Source organism: Anneissia japonica, unplaced genomic scaffold (assembly GCF_011630105.1).
Source record: "Anneissia japonica isolate Jap-2015-1 unplaced genomic scaffold, ASM1163010v1 scaffold287915_len73302_cov97, whole genome shotgun sequence".
Taxonomy (NCBI): domain Eukaryota; kingdom Metazoa; phylum Echinodermata; class Crinoidea; order Comatulida; family Comatulidae; genus Anneissia; species Anneissia japonica.
Genome location: NW_022749517.1, coordinates 21,704 through 33,903, shown reverse-complemented (window position 1 = coordinate 33,903; position 12,200 = coordinate 21,704).

Below are 12,200 nucleotides of genomic sequence, written 5' to 3'. Positions count from 1 at the left end.
AGAGTGATATGTTATATTAGCAGAAGTTTAACAGATGTTGAGAGACGCTACTCACAAACTGTGAAAGAAGCCTTAGCAATCGTGTGGGCATGCGAGCGCCTTCACATGTATCTCTATGGAACTAATTTTACATTGTTGACAGACCATAAGCCCCTGGAGTGTATATATTCTACCAAGTCTACGGGTAGAGCAAGTGCAAGGATTCATCGATGGGTTCTAAGACTTCAGTCATATAAGTTTAAAGTAAAGTACATCGCTGGGAAGGACAACATAGCGGACAGTCTATTTACGCCTTCTTTGTATAAAGCTAGATAACTTGCAGAGTCAGACTACCGACGAAAGCGAGAAGTACATTAGATTTGTAGCTTTGAACGCAGCTCCAAACGCTTTTACAACCAAAGAAATTGAGAGAGCTTCAGCGGTTGATGATGAGATATCTGAGATCAGAGAGTGTATTTTGAATAATCAATGGCATAAACTGTCAAATAAGAAATTGTTAGCTATCAAGGATGAACTTTACTTACATGTATTGGAATGTTATAGTGTTACGAGGAACACGATTCCTAATTCCGCAAAGCCTTTGAGGAAAAATTTTAGAGTTAGCACATGAAGGACATCCTGTCATAGTATCTACGAAAAGAAACTTGCGAAGAAAAGTGTGGTGGCCTGGCGTAGATAAAGATGCAGAAAAATTCTGTAAAATATGTCACTCATGCCAGATTGTAGGTAATCCAGAAAAGCCTGAGTCAATAAAACCAACAGATATTCCAACTGCACCTTGGCAACATATTTCTGCAGACCCGATGTTGTTGCCAACAGGGGATTACTTGTTTGTAGTTGTGGACTATTACAGTCGTTACTTTGAAGTGGATACGCTTTGGTTGACAACAGCAGATAAAATTGTGAAAAGTCTAAGTAAAATATTTCTAACACACGGACTACCAATAAGCATAAGGACAGATAATGGACCACAATGCAGTATTCAAAGAGTATTTAGAGAGTCAGGGCATAAGCCATAGAAGAGTGACACCTCTCTGGCCCCAAGCAAACGGTGAAGTGGAAAGACAAAATCGCACACTTCCCAAATGAGTAAGAATTGCGCAAGCTGAGAAACGCAACTGGCGAGCGGAAATTGATAAATTCTTGATAATGTATCGCACCACACCTCACAGCGTAACAGGTGTAAGCCCCGCGGAACTGATGTTTAAGCGGAAACTTCGAACCAAAATTCCCGGAATCCAAGATCACATTAGAGAAGAGGATTTGGAAGTGAGCGATCGAAATCGCGAAGTTAAAGGTAGAATGAAGATGTACGCAGACGCGAAAAGAAACGCACGTGAGTGTAATATTGTACAAGGAGACATGGTATTGTTGAAGCGAGACCGAAAAGATAAATTGACCCCTACATTTCACAGCGAACCATTTAGAGTTGTGGAAAGAGCGGGAAACGGGGTTACTGTAGAGCAAGTACAGAATGGTAAGCCAGTACAGTATCGCCGTAATATTACACATGCGAACTCATACCAACAGAGGGACATAGAACACAATGATCAAGTAGAGAATACAGAAATTCCCACAACACTAGATTATTCCGACAGTGAAGAGCAACCCGCAACAAATAACACTGATCAGCAAGAAGTCATACCAGAACAATCAAACTTGACTTCTCGCCCTATTCGCGAAAAGAGATTGCCTGTTAAATTCAAGGACTATGAACTTGATTAAATATATTAGTTGGGTGTTCATGTTTGCAATGGAAATGAAGAAATTTCATGTTGAAGTGTTCATGCATGCTTGAAATATGTTTTAATAAAGTTTTAATGAAAATGCTAACTTAATCGTTAACGCACAGTAATCGTAGCTGCTTTAATTAATCATATGCATGTTGATGTTTTGATCAGAAAAACAATAGATTTAGATAATGATTAGAGACTAATTCGAAATTAAAGTGTTCAGTAATTATTAGAATGATCATATGAAAAAAAAATGGAAGTTGCATGTTGTAAATTCGAATACTTATAAACTGGATAGAAAAGAAAATTTTTATTTTAAAAGGCAAAAGCGATTAAGTTTAAAAGAGGAAAGTTTTATTTTAAAGAAAGGAGGAATCGTAGTATCTACGGAAGTTGAGTTGACCTTTTTGACCTGTGATTGAATATCATTAAAGTTAGTTGTTAGAGTACATTACCACCGTGTGTGAGTCGTTGATTGTGCTCCTGTGTTTAATCCGTTATTTAGTGGTTCGATCCGTATACAATACTACAATAACATTTAGTCGTCTTAGAGCATTTACCAAATGTTCTACTTAGGAAGTTGGCTCTTATAAACATCGAACGGTATTGACGTTTAATGTCACACTCATCGCTTAGGTTATTGGTGAGCTTTCGAATGGGCGACGCGGGGCCGAAGCTGCGACGCACAGTGGGCCAGGGCGATATCAAAGTGTGCCAAAAGTCCGTTTTGGTGACTATGGCCTTTACACTTTTTTTTCACATGATTGAAGATGGGTATACCCTGGTGAACCTATCCTGAAAATATTTTACATTTAAACGAATTTTAAGGGTAGTATTTTTCAACAAATGTCGGAAATTTCTCTATAAATATTTCAAATGCTATACCTTGACTACATTATATCAAAACACGTTTTTTTTTTTCTTACAGAAAATTCGGAATTACTTCAAAATGTACACGTTTCTTGTATATAAATTGGGGAACACGAATATATGTTTCGGTGTAAATTTGAAGTTTGCATCAATAATGAATCGTTGTTTAAACGACAGAAAAAAAATATTTAAAAATCTATTTTTAGGAAAGTAGGATAGAAAGTTTAGATTCATGTGGATTCATGCTTTAATTTTTGCATCACCATCTTCAGTATAGCCTTGGCTTTATGATGGTACCAAATTTAGCTGCTACTTTTTTTGCAACTTTGCGAGCTAGACGCACTTTTATTAGTCTTGTTTACGTACATTTGAGACACAATTTAATTAGAGCAAACCGCAAGTCAGAGGAATGTACGCGCGTCTACTCAACCAGTTCACGCAAAGCGTAGGAAAAGCTCCCCAAAAAATGACAAACTGCTCGTAATTTTAACAGTAGCAAATCTTCTAATATTTTGTTGCTGTTTAGAATACCTTATTAAATTTTAAGCAGCCTAATAATCCAAATATCATATAACATAATGAAGATGATATCTACAAGCAGGCCTATATCTAGGCGTCAATTGTTTTTAACTTTATTCAAAGACAGCGAAGATTTTGAAAAGCTTCCTGTTTAAACTTAAGGAGAGGTGAGCTACTACGCGAGTAGTAACGACATTCCCAGCAAACAATATTATAAATAATAGGATAACGTGACAATAACGTTACTGTTTTGTGTTAAAAACTTTATTTTGTAGAACCATTATAGGCCTAAGTGGGTCATTCTTCGGTAATGTGCCATTTTCCAGTCCCTCTGTTTTAACGTAATATAAGCTTTAAAATAATAAAGGAAATTTTATTTTTATTGCGTTAATGCAATCTTGAACAATTTTTTAAATATTTTAAACGTAATCGACATGCTGTTTATTTTTTAACAAAAAGCCTCCAAAGTCGCGCACTATGCATGTCCCGATTGGGTTTCTTAAGAATTCCTAAGGTCATAATTTGTAAAATAAATAACTTAAATAAATAACTATACCACAAAAGGTGAATACAATACTGCCGTGATTTGGAAAAAGGCATTAACTCCAAAATCCTAGTTTTGAGTTATTGAGCAAAACGCGTTTGTCGTTAGCCTTTTGTACTGGAAATGTATTCTAGTAATTTTTTTTGGCAAATATACTAAACATATAATTAAAAAACATATTAAATAATTTTCATGGTGATTTTTGTTCTCTAACCCTATTTAAATGGAGATAATGTACTATTCCAAATTTTAACAGGAGTCAATGGTGCGTGAAAAATCTGAAGTTAGGCATTAACTCCAGTTTTTTCCAGTGAAATGTGTATCTTACGTAGCCAAATTACAGTATTTCTGACAAACAAATAATGTATGCCAGTGTCAATTATATATTTCACAAAATTTAGTCCATGTAGGTTAAAATTAACATTATAGTATAAATTTATAATCAATTTAGGGGTCGTCATTGTATTGTACACGTATAAAAATAGATAAAATTATTATTATTGTTAAAATTAAGCTGCTATCATTTTTATATTCAATCAGAATACAATGATATTGATATATGATGATTATATTATGAAGAATAATATACTTAGTAGAACCTCTAATTTACGTATACTAAATTTACAGACTTTTACAAACGCGAAGTTACATATTTCGAAACTTCATATATTTACGAATCATGTAAAAAGTGCCCAAATACAAAAATCATACTTTTTTAAGCTATTATTCGAAATTAAAGACAATATTCGGTGAGGTAAATGAGAGGTTCTATAAAATGGTGTGGTAGATAAATAGTATCTAAATGAATCAAAGTTAGACGAGTTTTAGGTTTTCTCTTTTATTTGTCAACATCATTTTACCAGCATTGAAGATAATGAAATATTCTTTTCTTAATTTTTTTGGTGATTTTATTATTTTAACAGCATTGAAGATAATGAAATATTCTTTTCTTTATTTTTATTGTGATTTTATAACTTTTATCAGCGTACAATATAATGACATTTTCTGTATTTTATTGCGATTATTGGCCTGATTTTTCACTCAATTATCTATCAAATCAGCGACATCGCCAACAGGCATGTTCCTCCAAAAGGCTTTTCTATTCTCGCTCATTAGTCGTAGATTTTTTATTATGCCATTTTTTAAAACCGAAGTAAAGCTAGGCATTATGTGCATTTACAAGCTATCATGACTAATTAACTATGCGTAATTGTCTTCTGTGATTGGTTCCTTATGATCTGTTCATTGTTTGGTGGAGATAATGCCTTCTTCCAAATTATTCTGCATTCATGGATTGGAGTTAATGCGTAAATATAATATTTATTTCATATTTCTGGACATTTGTTAGGTTATATGATGAATTCACATGATAGATTACATCTATAGGATGCCATAGAAACAAAAATCCAAAAATCTCAAAAAGTGGAGTTAATGCCTTTTTCCAAATTACGGCAGAATAGATGTCTTACAAATGTAAAATTAAAAATGACATCAATAGAACTATAAATACTTAAAATTTGACTTCTTTATACTAAAAAAGTTTGTCCCTGAATTGTCATCTCCGTCACAATACTTTAAAATGCCATTTAATGTTAGCAAAATGACATAACAGGGCCGGCGGAACGTTTTTCAAAGTGTAGGGTGGGGGGCCACTTAAAAGATGAATGGGAATATAAATCATGCAGATCTGGAATCAAACCTAGGTGGTGGGGTCAACATTCCTCCCCATACGAATGTTGCATACTGTTGCATACGAATTTTCCATGAATCGATGAATCCCAAGAAGAGAGTGGGGGTCCACCGGGAAAATTTAGATTTCTAGATGGCGGGAAACTACCTTTCTCGACTTTTGAGCCAGGTGTCTAATGACTTCGTTCTTCAAAATTCAAGGTTTTCCCCCTCTTGAAAACGGTAAGGTAAACTTTCTCATTACAGTAAATAGGCCTGTTATGTGTGTATACATACATTTTAAAAAAATGAGTTGCATACGTATTCTTTTTTCAATGAATAGCTAAGCTCCAAAGACTCCTGAGGTATCTTAATTACTTTTAAGTTCTTCAAAATTCAAGGATTTCCCCTCTTGAAAACGGTCAGGTAATTTTTTCCCATTGTTATTACAGTAAATAGGCCTTATGTGTGTATACATACATAATTTTTTTTTTAAATGAGTAGTTGCATACGAATTTTCCATGACTCGATGAATCCCAAAAAGAGAGGGGGGTTCCGCCGGGAAAATTCTGATTCCTAGAAGGCGGGAAATGAGTTTTCCCGACTTCTGAGGTGTCTTTTAATCACTTTTAAGTTCTTCAAAATTCAAGGTTTTCCCCTCTTGAAAATTATTATAATGAATCAATGAACCCAAAGAGAAAAGTGGGGTTCAGGTTCTTCCCGGGAAAATGTTGATTTCTAAATGGTGGGAAATAAGCTTTCCCGACTTGTATTGTAGTTGCATACGATTTTTTTTCCATGAATCGATAAATCCCAAAAAGAAAGGGGGGTCTGAGGTTCTCCCCCATGAAAATTTTGATTCCTAGAAGGCGGGAAATGAGCTTTGCCGACTTCTGAGGTGTTTTTTAATTACCTTTAAGTTCTTCAAAATTCAAGGTTTTTCCCTCTTGAAAACGGTCAGGTAATTTTTTACCATTGTTATTACAGTAAATAGGCCTTATGTGTGTATACATAGATAAAAATTATTTAAAAAAATGAGTAGTTGCATACGATTTTTTTTCCATGAATCGATAAATCCCAAAAAGAAAGAGGGGTCCGGGGGTTCTTCCCCGGGATAATTTTGATTCCTAGAAGGCGGGAAATGAGCTTTCCCGACTTCTGAGGTGTCTTTTAATTACTTTTAATTTCTTCAAAATTAAAGGTTTTCCCCTCTTGAAAATTATTATAATGAATCAATGAACCCAAAGAAAGGGAGGTTCGAGTTCTTCCCGGGAAAATGTTGATTTCTAAATGGTGAGCAATGAGCTTTCCCGACTTCTGTATCTTTAGTATCTTTAATTTAAGTTCTTCAAAATTAAAGGTTTTCCACTCTTGAAAACGGTCAGATAATTTTTCCCATTGTTGTTACAGTAAGTAGGTCTTATGTGTGTATACAAACATAAAAAAAAAGATTGAATAAGTTTTATACGTATTTTTTTCGTTGAATTTGAACGTTGTTAAAATTGGAAGCGTGTATTCTTATTAGGCCAATATTTTTACAAACTCAAATGTGCACAATTTCTACTGTAAATGATTTATTCCTTTTGTATACCCGTACGTATATACACTAGTGTTTAATATTATCTACATACATAGGATTACTGTTTTTCCTAATTTAAAAAAATATATAGTTTTAGTCAATTGAATTTTATATAGCCATTAATAAATAATAATTTTACCGCCTTTGACACGGACATGTCCATCTAATTTGATTTAGTGATACCAACATTTTACTCCAGTGTTACTTGACGCAATCTCGCAATGACGTAATAATAATCAGTGGCGGAATCAAGTCGGGCCTAGCCGACCCTAAATTTTTCAAAATTATTTTTTTTAAATGGAAAAATTTAGGTGTGAGAGTGCCATTTCCGGCAATCTAGAGGTGTCATAATCATAATTTTTTTTATGAAGTAAATCACCTTTATGTTTGTGAAATCAAAATGCTAACTAATCTTTTGTGTGCTCCCTATCTCCCTAGTCCTGTTTATCGTAAATTAGACGGTATTTTAAATGCACTGTATATGCAAAAAGACTAAATTTATGACTGTTTTAAGTTTGTTATTTGTTTTTCATGGTTCGAATTTTGAATACGTCACAAGCTAATCAGTAGATATAATAAACCATTATTTTTATGAATGTTTTTGCACGAAATATATAAGCGGGCATAATAATGACTAAAACGATCATTTTAAAAACTTTTATGATGAGTATTTCAGTGGCAGATTCAAGGAGCCCAGCCGGCCCACCAGCCCTAAGTTTTTTTTTTAGAATTTTAAAAGTGGAGAAAAATGAAAATTATATTCAAATTAAGTCTGAGAGTGCCATTTCCGACCAACTAGAGGTGCCATAATCATATATTTTCTTACCTTAGAGTGGTCTACACTCTTCATCTGTAAAAGTCCCTCTCTGTTCCCAGCTCTGTTTCAAATTACTGGATCCGCCACTGGATATTTTGAAAATTTCGTATGGAAAAAATGCATTGCTTAAAATCAATTAAAAGGCTATAGACGCGAGAGCTTCCGGGTGCTTCGCCCCCTGGTCCCAAACCAAGGCTTGGGCCTACGGCCCCAGGCTTTATTTCTCGTGTGGCCCCCCCCCCCACTTTTAACCATGGATCGACGCCCTTGCCCAACAGGGAAATATTTATTGATTTTTTAAGTAATGCTCAATGTTGACCATATAAATATCCTGTAGCATGCAATACTGAAAACTAATGGAAATAAGTATGACGGTCTGCAGTGTGATAATTTCTGTAAACAATATACCAATGTGCAGGGGCGTGCAGTATCCAGAAATATAATCGATTCTGAACTTAATTTGAAAGCTACAGGAGACATTGGTTCAATATGACATTTTTCAATGTTAGTTTAGTGTGTAATGGTTTAATTAACCATGCAATAGTGCAGGAAATTAATTTCGGCACAAATCAATACATAATTGAAGCCAATTTTAATGTTACTCGGAAGATGAAAAAAAAACCAGGAAAGTGCTTTAATAAAGAAAATTGGTGATGATGAAATACTGTAATCAGCTATTTTTTCCTTGAATTGTTTCATAAATACAGTAGGCTTATACTTTAAAAGAATACTTTATGGATTCAGAAAATACAATCAATACGAATTCGATATTACATTACATTAGAATTTTATTAAGAAAACGGTGTAAATACAATAAACTACGGTACATTATAAAACAAAAAGTTAAAGTACTACAGTGGCGGATCCAGGAATTCATAATAGACGAGCCTGGGAGGGATTTTCACAAGTAGAGGATTCACCCACCTCAGCCCTACTATGGTGGTCATATTTTTCCCAAACAGATTTTACGACGAATCCTGTACATCTGGGCCAGGTGCCTCCAACACCATCGGCTGGGGCACTCACTGCGCCGGACGCATGACATCATTTCAATATATGAACCTTTAGATGACATCATCAATAATTGTACTGCTTTATTACATAATCAGTGATTGGTTAATAATATCATGGGTGATGTTAGAGGAGGTGAATTTGTAGTTTACTGACTGGATTGTTGACTAATTAATGACATCATGGTTTAATGATGAAGATGATGTACATGTATAATATATTATAGGAATGTTAAAAAAAAAAAAGAAAATTAAAAAACATAATAAAAATTTACATTTGAAAAAGTCAAAACAGTAACTTTTTAGACAGCAATCATGACTTATTGCAGTTGAATCGCAGTTTTAAAGGTCTAGGCTTGACTTATTGCTCTTGGCCTCCTGAGGTACATAGGGCATCTCCTGGGAGTGTCCACCTCACCCACCTCTGCAGCACAGCCTTTGCCCCACCCAAGATATCTTATTTATATCCTTTATAGACATGGCAGTAAAGTTGAAGTACAATGCATCGCATGCGCTCAAATGCCAACTCAAAGAAGACTGCTTTTAATGTAACACTCTAATATCTATTCAAACACTTTACCCTAGGAACCAGAACAAGTTTTGTACGCACATTGAGGTGCAGAGAATTTGACTTCTGAAATCGGTTCAGGGTGGTCTAAGAATCATTTTTGGCTTGGTAACACATTTTCAAAATGTGGCTAAAGATAAGAAGGTCAGGGTCAAATTTCATAGCTATAGGATCCTTATATATCCGCAACCACTTGTGGTAGAGTGTTCATTTTGGTGCCAAACATCCATATTTCTATTCGATTATGGCACCTCAAGATGGCCGGAGATGGTACTCACAGACATAATATTTGATATAATTTTCTTTTTTTCTCCATTTTTATTTAAATTTTGAAACATGGGAGGGGAAAGCTGGGCGGAGCCCTCTCACCTTGAAGATGAACCACTGAAAGCATTATCAATCAAATACTAAAAATGGCACACCAAGGTCGGCTATCTTTGGCTTTAGAAATTATTCAATTTATTTTTTCCTGACAGATTTTACCGGGACTCTCAGCCGAAACAATCCTATGGAGAATGCAAAGCCAGGACGCAGACACAATGGATAGTTTTATATTTGGACCAGGGTTGTACACAATTAGTGCCCGGGTAAAGATTACAATTCCAAGACTTTTAGTGATCAATAATACATTATACATAATGTATAGTGATCACTATACATTAAGTCTATTACTCTTCAGAAGCAACATGTGATCATGCTCTGTATGTTTGACCATCATCTGTACATATCATTATTGAATAAAATCATATAGTCAGCTGATTGATGACATCATCTCAATATTATTATTATGTACCTTCAGATGACATCATCATCACTGCTTCCCACTCTACGATTTCTATAATTATAAAATATTAAAAGCTACAAAAACTTCTAAAATTGTTACAGGTTCAGCTTATGACATCAAAATGTCCAATTGGATTAGAAAGATTATCTAAATCATATAGCCCCTTCATAATACCAGTTTCATGCAATGTGTCCATCCAATTTTAGAGCCATAGCTGAACAAATCCATTCAAACACTAATCCTAAATAGCTTAATGAGTGTTATTAGTGGTCCCATCAAATCTTAATCCAAGATCTATATCTCAATCCAGTCAATCCCACAGATTAATGAGTCCATCCAATATTAATTCAACAAATGAGTCTATCCAATATTACAGTAATCCCACCAGATTAATGTTTCTATCCAATTTCAGTCCCATAATTTAATGAGTCCATCCCATCCACATGTAAGAACTTTGGATGTCTCATGTGGATGCCATAATACAGCCTATTGACACGCCATCATGGACATTGAATTTGTTAAACAGTTTGGTTGTCTTCCAGTCCCAGATATTCAATCGTCTATCTGCGTCCCAAGAAACAACATAGCTCTAAATAAAAACAAAATATATATGCTATTTAGTGAGGTCAGATGAGTGGGCATAGCTCCAGCAATGTGCATTATTTTAAATATCAATAGAAACCTACCATAAATATGTGACTTTGTTTTACTTCATATATGGCGAGAGGCCCATCTGACATGCGTATCCTGTGACCATCTGACCTTTAAAATTCTTCTTACAGTAGACGCAATCGTATATGTGCATACTATATTAGAATCTGGTTGTCCATTGATTGGAAGTCTAACCACTTACCTATATACATGAAATAAAACAATATTAAACACTTTTGTTAAAACAACTACTCTACAGACAGAAAACATGGATGGAAATATACTGCAAGACCAAATAACAACAGAAGGCAATGCAGTTGAACTTGCCTAAGTCAAATTCAAAAGTGCATTGAAAAATTGTACGACTTAGATAAAATTTGACAGATACAGATATTTAATTATTGGAAAACACAACAATTTGGCATGTAAAATAAAATAGCATTAGAAATTATTCGAGTTAGGCAAAGTCGACTTAGGCAAGTTCAACTGTATAGGCAAAACAGATAATAAAAGTTTGGTAGTAATAGTTTTGCATGCTCTAAACCATAGATTTTGTGGTTATATTTCATTAAATTGCTCTCCCTGTAAAATAAAATCTTACACTATTTTTCAGATCAGGTGAACAACATACAGTACAGTGTACTGTAGCCCATGTGTAAGCTCAAAAACCCAGTACGCAGTTCGAAAGGGCATGGGATTGTCTTCCTATGCACTGCCAATTTCACCCATAGAGGTCAAAGTGGCGTATCCAGGATTTTCCATTTATTTCATGTTTTAACAAAGAGGGGGCGTGCTCAGCCACCATGAAAACCTCCCTGGTTACGCCACTTGGTTACGCCACTGGGTAACTCTATACTATGGCTGTTACGGATAGCCATTGGTCCATAGAGTTTGGTACTTATACTACACACTCAATCCATTGCAACTTAGTGGTGGTGGCAAAACAGGTAAAGGGGGGGGGGGAGGGCAGAAGAAGGAAAATTGGTGAGAAGGAATGATATTGGAAAAATTTCTGGCATAGGGCAGCAATAAAGCAATGGTGGGGACTACAAGTCTGGTCTTCTATTCACATCCAAGGGGTTTTAAAAGCCCCTCCCTCTCTTACCCCACTGGTGCTGCCACTGCTGTACTGTTGTTGCATGATTAGAAGTAATCAACAAAACAATATACAGTAACTCTTACCATTGGGAATGCGTGTCAGGCTAGGCATTGGGTACATGTTTGGTTCTGCAATATATTTGAAATCCACCGGGATATCCCACTCCCAAAGCCGGATGCTTTTGTTGTTTGACGTTGTCACAAAACAGCGATTCTGGTCAATGAAGGTGATCGTGTTGACTGCACCAAGATGGCTGTCTACTCCTGCACAATCTTGTTTGCTTGTGTATCCCACTGTGAAGGTATTATGAGAAAGCAGGAATATTAATACCAATTGATCAAAAGCTAAGTCACTTAAA